Source organism: Zalophus californianus, chromosome 7, assembly GCF_009762305.2.
Source record: "Zalophus californianus isolate mZalCal1 chromosome 7, mZalCal1.pri.v2, whole genome shotgun sequence".
NCBI classification, from domain to species: domain Eukaryota; kingdom Metazoa; phylum Chordata; class Mammalia; order Carnivora; family Otariidae; genus Zalophus; species Zalophus californianus.
In genome coordinates, this window is record NC_045601.1 from 117,917,444 (window position 1) to 117,929,717 (window position 12,274).

Below are 12,274 nucleotides of genomic sequence, written 5' to 3' on the forward strand. Positions count from 1 at the left end.
CATAGATCCTGGAACAGTGCTCATGGTCAAAGATTTCTGCAATTCACCGGGAGTCTAAAAATTCTCTTCTTCATTCACATCTTAATTCTTGTAGCAGTTCTGTTCTCTCCAGCTGGTGTTGGCACACCAGGGGACTCAGACCCACATCCTTCATTCCCTGAAGTAACTAGCACAAGTTTCACAAGTAACAGATATTTACTAAGATTCAGAAAGGTAAGTGTGTTTCACCCATCCCAGCATAGTAAGTATATAAAGTAGAATATTAGACTGCTCACCTCTTAAAGACCCATCAGCCATCATTTCTCCAGAAATTTCTGGATGCCTAATGTCTCTGGTCAGAGTGCACATTTCCCAAAATAGAGGTGGTGACCCACCCATAGCCTCTGGGTCCTCTGCACACCTCAAGCTGCATTTAATTTGCAGAGTCATTCAGCCCTCATCTCCTTTATATCCAGACAGTATAAAGACTCCATGAAAAAACAAACACACACACACTAAGAAAACAAACAAAGAAAAAAAGAGATAAACAAAAAGGACTCTTAACTATAGAGAACAAACTCATGGTTGATGGGTGAGGGATAGGTGAAATAGGTGAAGGGAATTATGGGGTACACTTATCATGATGAGAACTGAGACATGTATAGAATTGTTGAATCACTAGATTGTATACCTGAAACTAATCTAACCCTGTATGTAAACTATACTGGAACTTAGAAAATAATTTTTAAAATTTATAAATAAATAAATAAGAAACTCTAGGACACTTTATAAATTCAATTTTCACTGAATTATATAGGGACATTGATAATATAAATGAAATATAAATAATGATAAAAATTTTTAAAAATAATTTTTATTACCAAAAGAAACATGACTCCCTAATAGTAAAATTCAGCCTACCCGAAACCAGCTCAAACAAGAGTCAACTTTTATCTTCTGCTACCTGAGCATAAGGCATGAACTAACTATTCTCATAACCACACCAGCAGTCTGCATCCAGAGCAAGAGGGCAAGACACCAGCTCACCCAGGACCAATCTCAACACTTTTGCTTCAGGGTGTCTGCAGGTTCAAGAAGAGCCACCATGAGGAGTCTGGGACAGTGTTGGGGCCCTTATGGGGATATAGCCTTAGGGCTACAAGGGAGCAATGGATATTTGGCTCCTGGGGAGCACCATCAACACCAGAGGCTGGGCTGAACCCCTGCCCTGAGAGGCTCACAGTCTCTTCCAAAGAAGGAGGAAGCACAGGGTCCTCCCCAGACCCATCCACCACAGAGCAGATGGTCGGGGACTCTCATCTCCTGACCTAAACATAATGTATAGAAACAGACATCAGGGGAGGAAGCTAAAGGGAAGGAGCCATCAGTTATGTTATAGAAGGAGATATCACCTTTGTTGAGGTCCAGGAAAATCCCTACCCTTGTGGGGAAGTTGCCCAAGGATTAGTTGAGTCACAGGGATGGGACAGGCCCTGTAAATATTGGCAGATTGTCCACAGCCCAGAACCCCTTTTCTGGGGACTCTTGTACCAGTCCTTCCTCTTCACATCTCCCCTATAGACCCCCAAAGCCCACTCATTTCTGTTTCCATTCCTGATCTCCACCTCCCAGTAACAGCACCCTGATGTGATGCCATCATGACCCAAGACGCTATAGGTATCTCCTGTGCTGTCAGATGTCTCCTTCCAGGTCACACTAGTCTTTTCCTCAGAGACAGCAAGGTCGGGATGGGCAGACTCTGGATTCAGAGTGACAGGCACTGCAGAGAGAGTTTCCAATCATGCAAGGCCTTTCCCTGCCCCATAACAAAGCACACAACCACCACCATCACCCAAGACACCTAGCTGCATGCAGGGAGGGCTAAGCCTTCAGAGAGAAGAGTCTTGTGACTCAAGCCCATAGCCCTCCAAACAAGAGAAGGAACTATAAGAGTGATTTGGGAGTTAGATATGTCACAGGGCACTTGAGGATCAGACTGGACTCCAAGACTGAAGGATATCTCTTTAGCATCCAATATCAGTCACACCCATCAATCCCAGCTAGGTGACGTTCACTGCCCCATCCAAGCCCACCCACCACCATTGACGGGGCCAGCATCTGTATCATCACAGCAAGCTGAAGGAGATGTCAGCAGCCATGGGGCAGCAGTAGAAGCACCCAGAAAGAACTCAAAGTAACTCACAGGCCTGGAACTTCTCCTTCTGTCAATCTACAAGGGAACCACATTTCCCAAATGTGAACAAAAACTAGAGATTTGAGGAGACTGTACACATCAATGTCAATATCTTCTGAAATACACTGATAAAAGAGTTATAGGGAAATATACTTTGGAAACATTCACCTGATGAATTTATGTATACACACACACACACACACACACAAACACAATCACACACACAGAGAGCCATCATGCTGCAGCCTTCCCATGAAAGCCAAGCCATAAAGCTTAACACCAATGAGAGGCTGGATAACAATCTGAAAATAAGACTCTACTCCCCAGATTTCACTATCAAATTATGCTTTCTTAATCCCTAGCCACACATTCATCCTGAAAGCTAGGTTTTCTTGAGAAAGAATGGGAGAGATCAAAATTTCTGAGGCCTCTGGGGCACTTGGGTGGCTCAGTCAGTTAAGCATCTGACTCCTGATTTCAGCTCAGGTCATGATCTCAGGGTCATGGGATGGAGCCCTGTGTCTGGCTCTGCACTTTGTGGGGAGTCTGCTTGAGGATTCTCTCTCTCTGTCTACCTCTGCCCCTCCTCCCATTCATTCTATCTCTCTAAAATAAATAAATAAATCTTTTTAAAAAATTCCTGAGGCCTCCATTTATTTATATTAAAAAATGATTGAACTGAACTTGTAGGTTGACTCAAAGCCATGGTAGAGATAATGCAACTTGGCAGAGCTGCACTTGGATGATGACTATCAGCTATGGGTGAGGAGAACTCAGGATAAGGCACCAGAGAAATCTTGCCCAGTCAAGAGGCAATGGAAAGGTTTCAAGGGAGGGAGAGAAAAGTTCAAAGCAGGAAAGACATACATCCAGTGAGAGGACAGACACTAATGAATTTGCTTCCCTTTTTCATGGGGTATTGGGAGGAAGATCATCACTATATGTAAGGGGAAACCCAAAAATATTGGGTCTGCTCATCTATTTCTCCCTATAATAACCCACAGAGATCAAAAGCACCAGGAGACATGTTATGTGGTAGGTCCCAAATATGACCATGTCCTATGCCCCAGAAAGTATGAAATTGTTGTGGCAGAGAGAACATTACAGATGTGATTAAGATTAAGGAACTTAAGATGGGGTCAGGATAGGGGGAGACAATGCCCCCAAACATCTAGATGGAACCCCAAACACAAGTATCCTAAGGACCAGATCAGCTACCCTCTGTAGGCTGAGGCCCTGAAATGAGCAAGAGGAGAGCACAGGGACCTCCTGCCCCAGTGGCCCAAGGACACATAAACTCCTTCAACCTTCATACTTCCTTTTGGGAAGAAGAAAGGAAGCTAAATGATCAAAGCAAAGCTTACCTATGTCACAAGACTGTGAAATGTCTGCAGTGGGAGAGCTGTTATCTCCAATAGGGCAGAGACTCCGGAACAAAACTAGAACATTCATAAAAATAAGGAAATGACATTTTCTTGACCATTTGGGATGTAATTTTGTGACCACCATTCCCACTTATACAGATGTATTCAGATAAATGGGCTTTTCTGTCTGTGTTGATTTGCTTGATGGAAACATCACATAAAATAGACTGAACCCTGTGACCCTTTGAGAAAAGGAAACTTCAATCTACTTGTTCTTCACCAAGACATTAGTTGACGGCCTACTACACATTTCTATATAAATACTGACAGATTAGCAAAGAAGAGGAAACAGGAGGAGGAGGAGAAAGGGAGTTGGCATTCCATTCTGAGACTCTACAATGCATCCAGAGCTATGCTATGCACTTCAGTGGTTCAACTACATTCCTCATTTCATTTCCACAGCAGGTCGCATGAATAAGATGAGATCACCTCACACTATGAGCCCATAAATGTGAAAATATTAATTCTACTGTAAGGGTGTCTGTCCTGACAAAATAAACAGGTATACAAGGTTCACATTATTTTCCCCCCATAGATTTCTTTTTCTTTTCCTTTTTTTAAGATTTTATTTATTTATTTGACAGAGAGACAGAGAGAGAGCACAAGTAGGCAGAGCAGCAGGCAGAGAGAGAGGGAGAAGCAGGCTTTCCCCTGAGCAGGGAGCCGGACGTGGGGCTCGATCCCAGGACCTGGGGATCATGACCTGAGCCAAAGGCAGCGTCTTAACTGACTGAGCCACCCAGGCACCGCGGCTTCTTTTTCTTTCCAAGTTTTCATTTAAATTCCAGTTAGTTACCATACAGTGTAATATTAGTTTCATATGTAGGATTTAGTGACTCATCACTTACATACAACATCCAGTGTTCATCACAAGTGCCCTCCTTAATCCCTGTCACCAATCTAGCCCATCCCCCACCCACACCCCTCCAGTAATCCTCAATTTCTTCTCTATAGTTAAGAGTCTATTACAAGGTATACTTTAAAACACATGCACTTCAGTTCAAAAGAGAAAGGGGAGATGCTAAAAGAAGAATATTTGATCCCCATTTTTAATAAATAAATCCCAAGAATCGGTGAGGCTCTCTAAAGGGGTTTCCTCATACATCTGGCCCCCTGGCCTCCTTCACTCATGGCTCCCCCTTCTCTGCTGTCACAGTCATTATCCCCAATTATGAACACAAACAGCCAAACACAAAAGAGCACATGTTACACAGGTTCAGAGGGCTCAGATCTTAACCCACCCCATTGCTAAAGGATGCTCTGGATAAACTTTCATTGCATTATTATCCCCTGGATCACACTCCTGTCCCAATTCTACTGGAAGGTTGAAACGGTTTCATTATCAGAGGCAAACTCAATTAGATGATTACTTCAAAACAGCTTAAAATAAATATGTTTTTTTAGAAATGTCTCAGGCGTCAGGAGTTTATTACTTTTTGTACATCCAAATACCTTGCACACCCTCTATGTATTTCCCACTGTAACCACTGTGACTGTGATTTCTGATCTCTCTTCCACCGCTCTGAGCCCCCCAAAATCTCTCCAAGAGGAATCACAGGCTCCTTCTCATCTTCTCCTCTCTTCCCCAACCAGCTTTTCCTTCCCTGATTTGCTCCCCACCTTTCTGTGGTAAACAATTTTCACTCCTCTAGATTTGTCTTCTTGCAAACTTCACACATTGCCCCAAATAAACCCAAACAGGGTGGAGCCCATCAGGCAAGTGCAGAATTCTCCTAAAAGGAATGATAATGCTTGGGAACAATTATTAGTGGCTGTTTTTTGAAATATATACATATCATATATCATAATGTTATATATTAAACATATACTGTATATTATGATGTAATATAACATATATGTTATTCCTCCTGTTACACAAACATATATGCAAGATTTTGTATATAATGAGGGTGGCTCACGGACCCCACCCCCAAGAATCCATAACTATCCTGGCTCTCAGATTTAAAACACCTGCTCTAAAGCATTTAATTCCTCAGCAACTAAGGACGTTTAAAGGGAGAAAACCAGCTTGGACAGGGAGTCAGAGCATGAGGAAGTGAAATGAAGAACAACCTACCAGAGGACCAGCAAGAAACAGGAAAACCAAACTTGGATCCATCAAAAGTAGGAAGTTCAGGGTAAAATGGATTCATAACTAAGAATCCACTCAGGAAGATCTAAGTACTAAGCAGTCAAACATGATTTCTGAAATCTTCTAGACACAGAAATTTCTAATCTATACAATCACTACCCTTTTCCAGACTTTCCTTATAAATGACCTCCCTATTGATATTGAACAAACTAAAATAATCGGTTGAATATGTGTGTTCACAGGGTGTTGCTAACCCTAACAGCCATCTGAAGTAGAGGATGGTCAGAATGGAGGCAGATCTGTGTTCCCAAAGACAGACCCTGTAGTCTTCTGGAGGGAGAAGACAGAAGTGACAAGGAGAGCATGGACAACAACCTCATCCTGGTGTAGGGTCTGTGACAGAAGGGGGCAGTTGAGCCAGGGGAGGTAAGGTAACAGGAAACTGAGTTACTTACCTGCATACAGCTGTGCCGTCCTCCATGCTGAAAGGGAACAACACCCTGGTGAGACCTCAGTTGGAACAAGCCTGCTCAGCATTGATCTACTGACCCTTGCCTGTCCTCTGGGCTACAGGTGACACTAGCTGCAGAGTGGGGAGAGGCTGGAGAGGAGATGACCTCGAGCCACATGCTGACAGCAGGGTGTTGTGGGAAATTCCCTGGGCCACATATCAGGAAGTCTGCATTGCAGGTTGAGTTCCACCCCTGCCCACAGCTGTTTTGTGTCCTTTGTTAAGTCATTTAGCTGTCACTTGCCTCAAAACCTCAAAAATTCTTATTCTACCTGCACTGGATTAATTGAAAATTATACAATGTATGAAAATATTTTAGGGAATAAAATATACATTATTCCATAAGTGTAAAAAAAATCATTACTACATTCAGCGATTTCAATGACAGAGATATTTGAGAAATAACCCAAAATGGAGGATGATTTCAGGACAGGGATGTGAAGTGAGCTCTGGGGTAAAGGTGACCAATCCTTCTCAGATAACACATCGCTATTTGAGGGCATTGACAGTTCATCCCACCACATTCCCACACATGGTCTGTCCAGTCCTCTACCCATCACTTTGTGATCACAACTTCCAGGAACTGGAGAGAACACACTCTCCCTGAATGGTGTTATGTGATCAGGATCACTCCTTTGCTTAATGAACCCCATTTATTTCTCTAGCTTCTTAAACAAAAATCTCAGAGCAGCTGGCTTTTGGATTCCAGGCACTAACAGAACTAGTTACATTAAAAGCTAAAAAGCAAGCAATATGGTGGGTGGGTCAGCATTAGAATAAAGCCATGATGCACAACAGACTCCAGGAATCACCATCACCCCCAGGTTCCCAAGCACTGGGTGGGAACAACAGCCCAGATGAGGAAAGGCCATGGAGCAGGGTTCAGCCTCCCACCAGCTTCCACTTCTGCCCCAGGGAAGGGTCCACATGTCTCTGACTGAAACAATAAGAGGGGATACCTTCACTTATTTAGGACAGGAGCCCCCCAGGACATCTGGAAAGTCACTCACCAGCCAGGTAAGCAGATTTCCTCCAGTTTGAAAGGCAATACAGGAAACAGGTGAGCTGAGAACTGGAATATCTCTGACAAAGGGGATGCAGAAAGTTCTGGAGAAAGAACAGAACTTACCGAGATCTACTTGGAGTTCATCTGAAAGAGCGAAAAATAAGCATCACTAAGAAAGAAAGACTACACTTGGTAAATCCACAAAAGGACCTCTCTGTATCTTAGAAGATCTAACTCCAGATCCCTCAAGCCTCTACAGCTCCAACTGTGCTCTCTGGAACTACTTGGCCACCTTCCCAGGCCAAGGGCCCTCCTGTCCACTTTTCCTCCACACCAACTTCCACACGCAAAGGCCTTGGCCCTGTCCTGCCTTACCTCTGGCCTTCAGCACCTTCTCTTTTGTGTGCTAGTCCTTTTCCTTGTCCCTCTGCAGTTTCTCCTGTTCCTGCATCTCCTGCCACTTTGCAGGATGTTCTCTCTTAGTGTAGTAGGCAGCCCCAAGGATTAAGAGCATCAGCAAGGTCAGGATCACCATGAAAGCTGGCTTCCAAGGAGAGGCCCTAGGAAAGAAGGCCTCTGTGCCCGGCCAGAGACCCTGTTAGGGGCACAGACTAGGACAGACCAGCCAAGCACACCCAGGAACACCTGCCCCTTCCTCCCAGAAAGAGCACTGACTTGAGATGAAAAAAGCCATTGCCTTCCCTTGACCCAGGATGGGGTTGAGGATGGAGCAGATCACATTCCCTGAAGAGCTATCCCTTACCACCAGAGCAGCCTCCACACTGAACAGCCCCCCACTGTCTTGGGCATTGTCCTCACAGAAAGCCAGGAACTCCTCCCCTCAGAGAGCTCTCCACTATACCTGAGGCTTTGGGAAACACCCCAAGGCCATGCATACCACTCGGACCCTATCCTCCTCGGGCCTTTGGATGTACAGTTGAGGGGCAGAGCCCACACCTGGAAGAGAGAAGCTGGAGAATCCAGGGATTCCAGCAGAGTCTTCCTGTGCAAACTCCAGGAGCAGCATTGCATTCTGGGGCTCTTTGAGGAGTAGCCTCTACAGGGAGCAAAGTGGTGGCCCTGCCTCAGGGCACAGGAGGAAGGAGCATGGTGACCTGTAGCAGGCACAGAGGGTGGGGCTCTTCTCCCCAAACATGAGGGTGGAAAGTCAATCGCACAGAGTAACAGAAGGAGGAATTTGGCCTCAGGATCCATCTTCCTCTGCTCCTTTCACCTCACACACTCTCCTGGGCATCTGCTTGCACACACACTGACACTTGGTACATCACTTCCACCTTCAACAACCCTACCAACTTCCTGAGCTCCCTCCCTAATACCCACACTCCTGGGGTCAGCTCTGCCAGGATTCCTCACAGATGCTTCAAACTCAAATCCAGAACTGATTCATATTTGGCTCCATCTGTGATAGGCTGATGATGGAAATATCCTAACCCTTCAGCCTTCTTTACATACAGCTCATCCTCTGCCAGATATTTTTAAGTGCCTATACATTTCCGCTTCTGACAGTTCAGGGAATATGTCTCTAGCAGAGGTTGGAAACTGCTTGTGCCATTGCCTTGCCCTCTGCCACGGGAGGGACATGCTCAGGCTAGCACAGCCTTTCCAGCTGCAGCTGTCCTAGCCCAGCCAACAGCTCTGTGAGCAAACCCAGCCAAGGTCCACTGTCAGAACAAATAAAAGTTAAAGGTAAGAACTCATTGTCCCTATTGAACATAAGGGATGAGGGTCCCCTTCCCTCCTTTTCTTACAGCATTTACTTGAGGAAACTTGTGATGGTGGGTGCTTTCTGCCCTTTTTGAAATGTAAAAACTAGATAGGTCTTTCGCCAGCTTTGTGATCCAGGAATGTTTTTCTCAAGGACCTGGGAGCCCTCTCTTTAAACTGCTCACACCAAGGAGAACAGCACCCCTCTCTTCCCCTTCCTGTGCCAGGGTAGGAACCTAAACTCAGTGGGCACCAGGATCCATGTGTAAAATCACCCCGTTAAAAAGATGGGAGAACTTGGTTTTATTCCATATAAAGCCAATTAGCTAACATAATGGTCACCCTGATTGCCAAGTAAACATAAGGTGAACTGTTTGTGACAAATGGTGCTGTCAAGTCTGCTTACTTGAGAGCTAGTAACTCTCTATCCTGAGAACATGTATGTAATAAGTTGTGTCTGCATGGCTATGGAAAAGAGTGAGATTTATTTGTCTTTGAATCTCTTGATAGAATCTCTGGGATGCACATCCCATTGCAGTTAACATTAATAAATAATAAAAATTATTTCTTTCCCTACTGCCTTTGTGGAGAAGATTTCTGGTTTGGGAGATTTTATGTTTAATGATATTTCCCCAAAATGACCAAGGATGTATGAGTAAGCCCAGTTAAGATTAGAGAAACACAGCCCACATGAACCGAACTCCCTAAATACCCAAATTAAATAAATGGCTATATGCCACTAAGATTTCTGTGGCTGCGTGTTACACAGCAACACAACAACAATTGGCAAATAACACATAATTATCAATATTTCTACTACTATTAAACAAATGGCCAAAGAGAAACCCTGGGATTCTCTGTAGTCCCCTCTTCCGCCTCTAAACTCTGTTCCCCAAATCTACACACTCAGCTGAGTCTACTTTCCAAACCTCTCCGAAGCCAGATGCCTCTTCTTCCACCCAACTGCCCCCACATGAAGTCAGACAGCCAACCTCCCTCTGTGTAACTACGTCCATGCCTCCAGTCTCCTCTTCTTCCAACCACATGCCTCATGCTGTTAAAGCAAATCCAAAACCCCTGCACGGTTCTGTTCAAAATTTCCTTAGGTCTGCATCCAAACTCCATTACACAGCACACAAAGACTTCTCTACACTGACATCTGCCTCCACCCCCGACAAAATCCCTGTCCACTTCCTCCCCAAATTCCATACCTGCGCCCCACAGGGCACACACATGCCAGCCTCTGGACTATTTGGTTAACTGTCATAACCACAGTAACCATGCTCTCTGTGCGCCTGATCGTCCAGTCCATCAACCAGCAGGACTATTTGGAACACTATGTGCTTGACTCAAGTACCTGTTCAATTGTTGCTCCTCGTGAGCTTTTCAAAATCAATCCCTTTTCTGTGCACCTGAACCAAGAACACCGCTTTATTCCAGGATTGTCACTTCTCACCACCCTCCCACTCACCCTTCTCACCAACCATGTGGACTCCCTGTGTGTCCAGACTCACCAGCCACACTCCTTCCTTAAGTGTTTTGTATGGGTTTTCCTCTGCTTGGAACTCTCGCCCTCAGATATCCACTGTTCTAAATGCCTACTCACCAACATCTAATATCCTCTATCCCCCATCCATCTATCTGTTTATTGCCTCTAGAATATAAATGCTGCAGTGCAGGGATCTTTCTTTAGTTCACTGATGTGTCCAAGTGTCCAAAAGAGGACCTGGTACTTAGGAGGGTTCTATATATTTGTACTGAATAACTGAATAAGTGAAAGGTCTCCTTTCCCTCATCTGAAAAATAAGGGGCTGATTCACTTGGCCCTGAGGTAGCTCCCAACTCTAATACTGCGGGATCTAATATAGGTCAACCACCCACCTCCCATCTTCACCTCCAAACAGGCAGATTCACACAAGCTTCCTTTTCTGAAGAAGCAGGTATACAGCCCGTTGTCAAAAGCCTGGACACTGAGGATGTACAGGATGGCCTCCCTTCAGGTGAGGAAGGTCTTAACCAGTGAGGCCTCGAACTCCTCTGTGGACACAGACAAAAGAGTGAAAAAGCTGGAGAAATGCAGGACAGGGCGGAGAACACACACTATCAGGTGGGAGGCCCAGGCAAGAGGAGGTAAGCGTCAGTTGGGAGACCCTGACCTGAGGGACTCAGCTGTGACCACTCTGAATCAGGGCAAGATCATCTTACCACAACTTTGAGGCCCAGAAATGGTGTCAAAGAGATGCCCTCAGCAGCCTGTGCTCCTGGCTCCAGGTCTTCCATGAAGGACTCTATAACTCAGTGGTTCTAACCTTCCACGGGCATCACAATCACCAGGAAGGCTTGTGAAACACAGACCGCTGGGCTCCACCCCCAGAGCATCTGGTTCAGTAGGTCTGGGGTGGGTCCAAGAATGTGCATTTCTAAGGAGGTAGCGTTATGCTGATACTGATGTTCCAGGGACCACACTCTGACATCCACAGCTCTAACCTGCCTCCTCTTGGGACAGGACTGAAAACTGACCAAACAGCACACCTGTGGCCTAGGTGGGACCTCTCTGTTCATTGGGCCACACCCAGGAACTTCCCTACACCCAGTCCTAAGTTTATTTTTTCTGCCCCTAAGTTTATTATATCTTAATGCTCTGCTGAATTCCATGTGCACAAAAAACTAGAGCCCACAGCTACTTCCATTAGAATCTGCCCCTATTCTATAGGTCACGGGCATCAAATCAGTACTAGGTACAAAAGAAGGTTCACCCCACCACCACCACCCTGACAGCCCTTGGCCTTCTGAGGACTGGTGGACAAGCCACGAAACAATTCTTCTGCAGGACTGGCCCTGCTGGACCTTTGAAGAGCAACTTCTCACCTCCTGTGCTACTCAAATTTAGCTGAGTCACTATCTGTCTCACCTGGGGGATGTCAGTGATTAGTCTCCCTGTGACTATTCTCTCCCAAATCCATCTGTGTGACCCTTTTAACCTGTAAGCCAAACCATGTCCTTACTCAGCTCAAAGCCCTGCAATGGCTCCCCAGTTCCCCCACGTGGCCTGCAATTCCAAGAGGAAGACCTCCCAGAGCTCTCTGACCCTCAACTCCTGCTTCTCTCCCTCTCGCTCACTCTGCTCCAGCAAATACTTGCCTCCTCTGTTCCTTGACTATCAAAGCACACTGTCAGCTTGGCTCTGGCTATTCACTGCTGTGGAGACGCTCTTTCCATGGGGATCCTCAGGCTGGTACCCCACCTCCTTCACGTCTTCATTCCCATCTCACTGCCTATTTGGCCACCTTATGGAGCACTGCTGCCTGCCCACAGCCCTCCTGCAGCCCTGACTGCCCCTCCT

The 12,274-nt window shown here is 45.6% G+C and overlaps 1 pseudogene; it reads right to left on the minus strand.

The window, feature by feature from the left end:
- Positions 1-1,113: 1,113 nt before the first annotated feature.
- On the minus strand, positions 1,114-11,493 carry LOC113927966 (annotated as a pseudogene).
- Between the last annotated feature and the right edge of the window lie 781 nt (positions 11,494-12,274).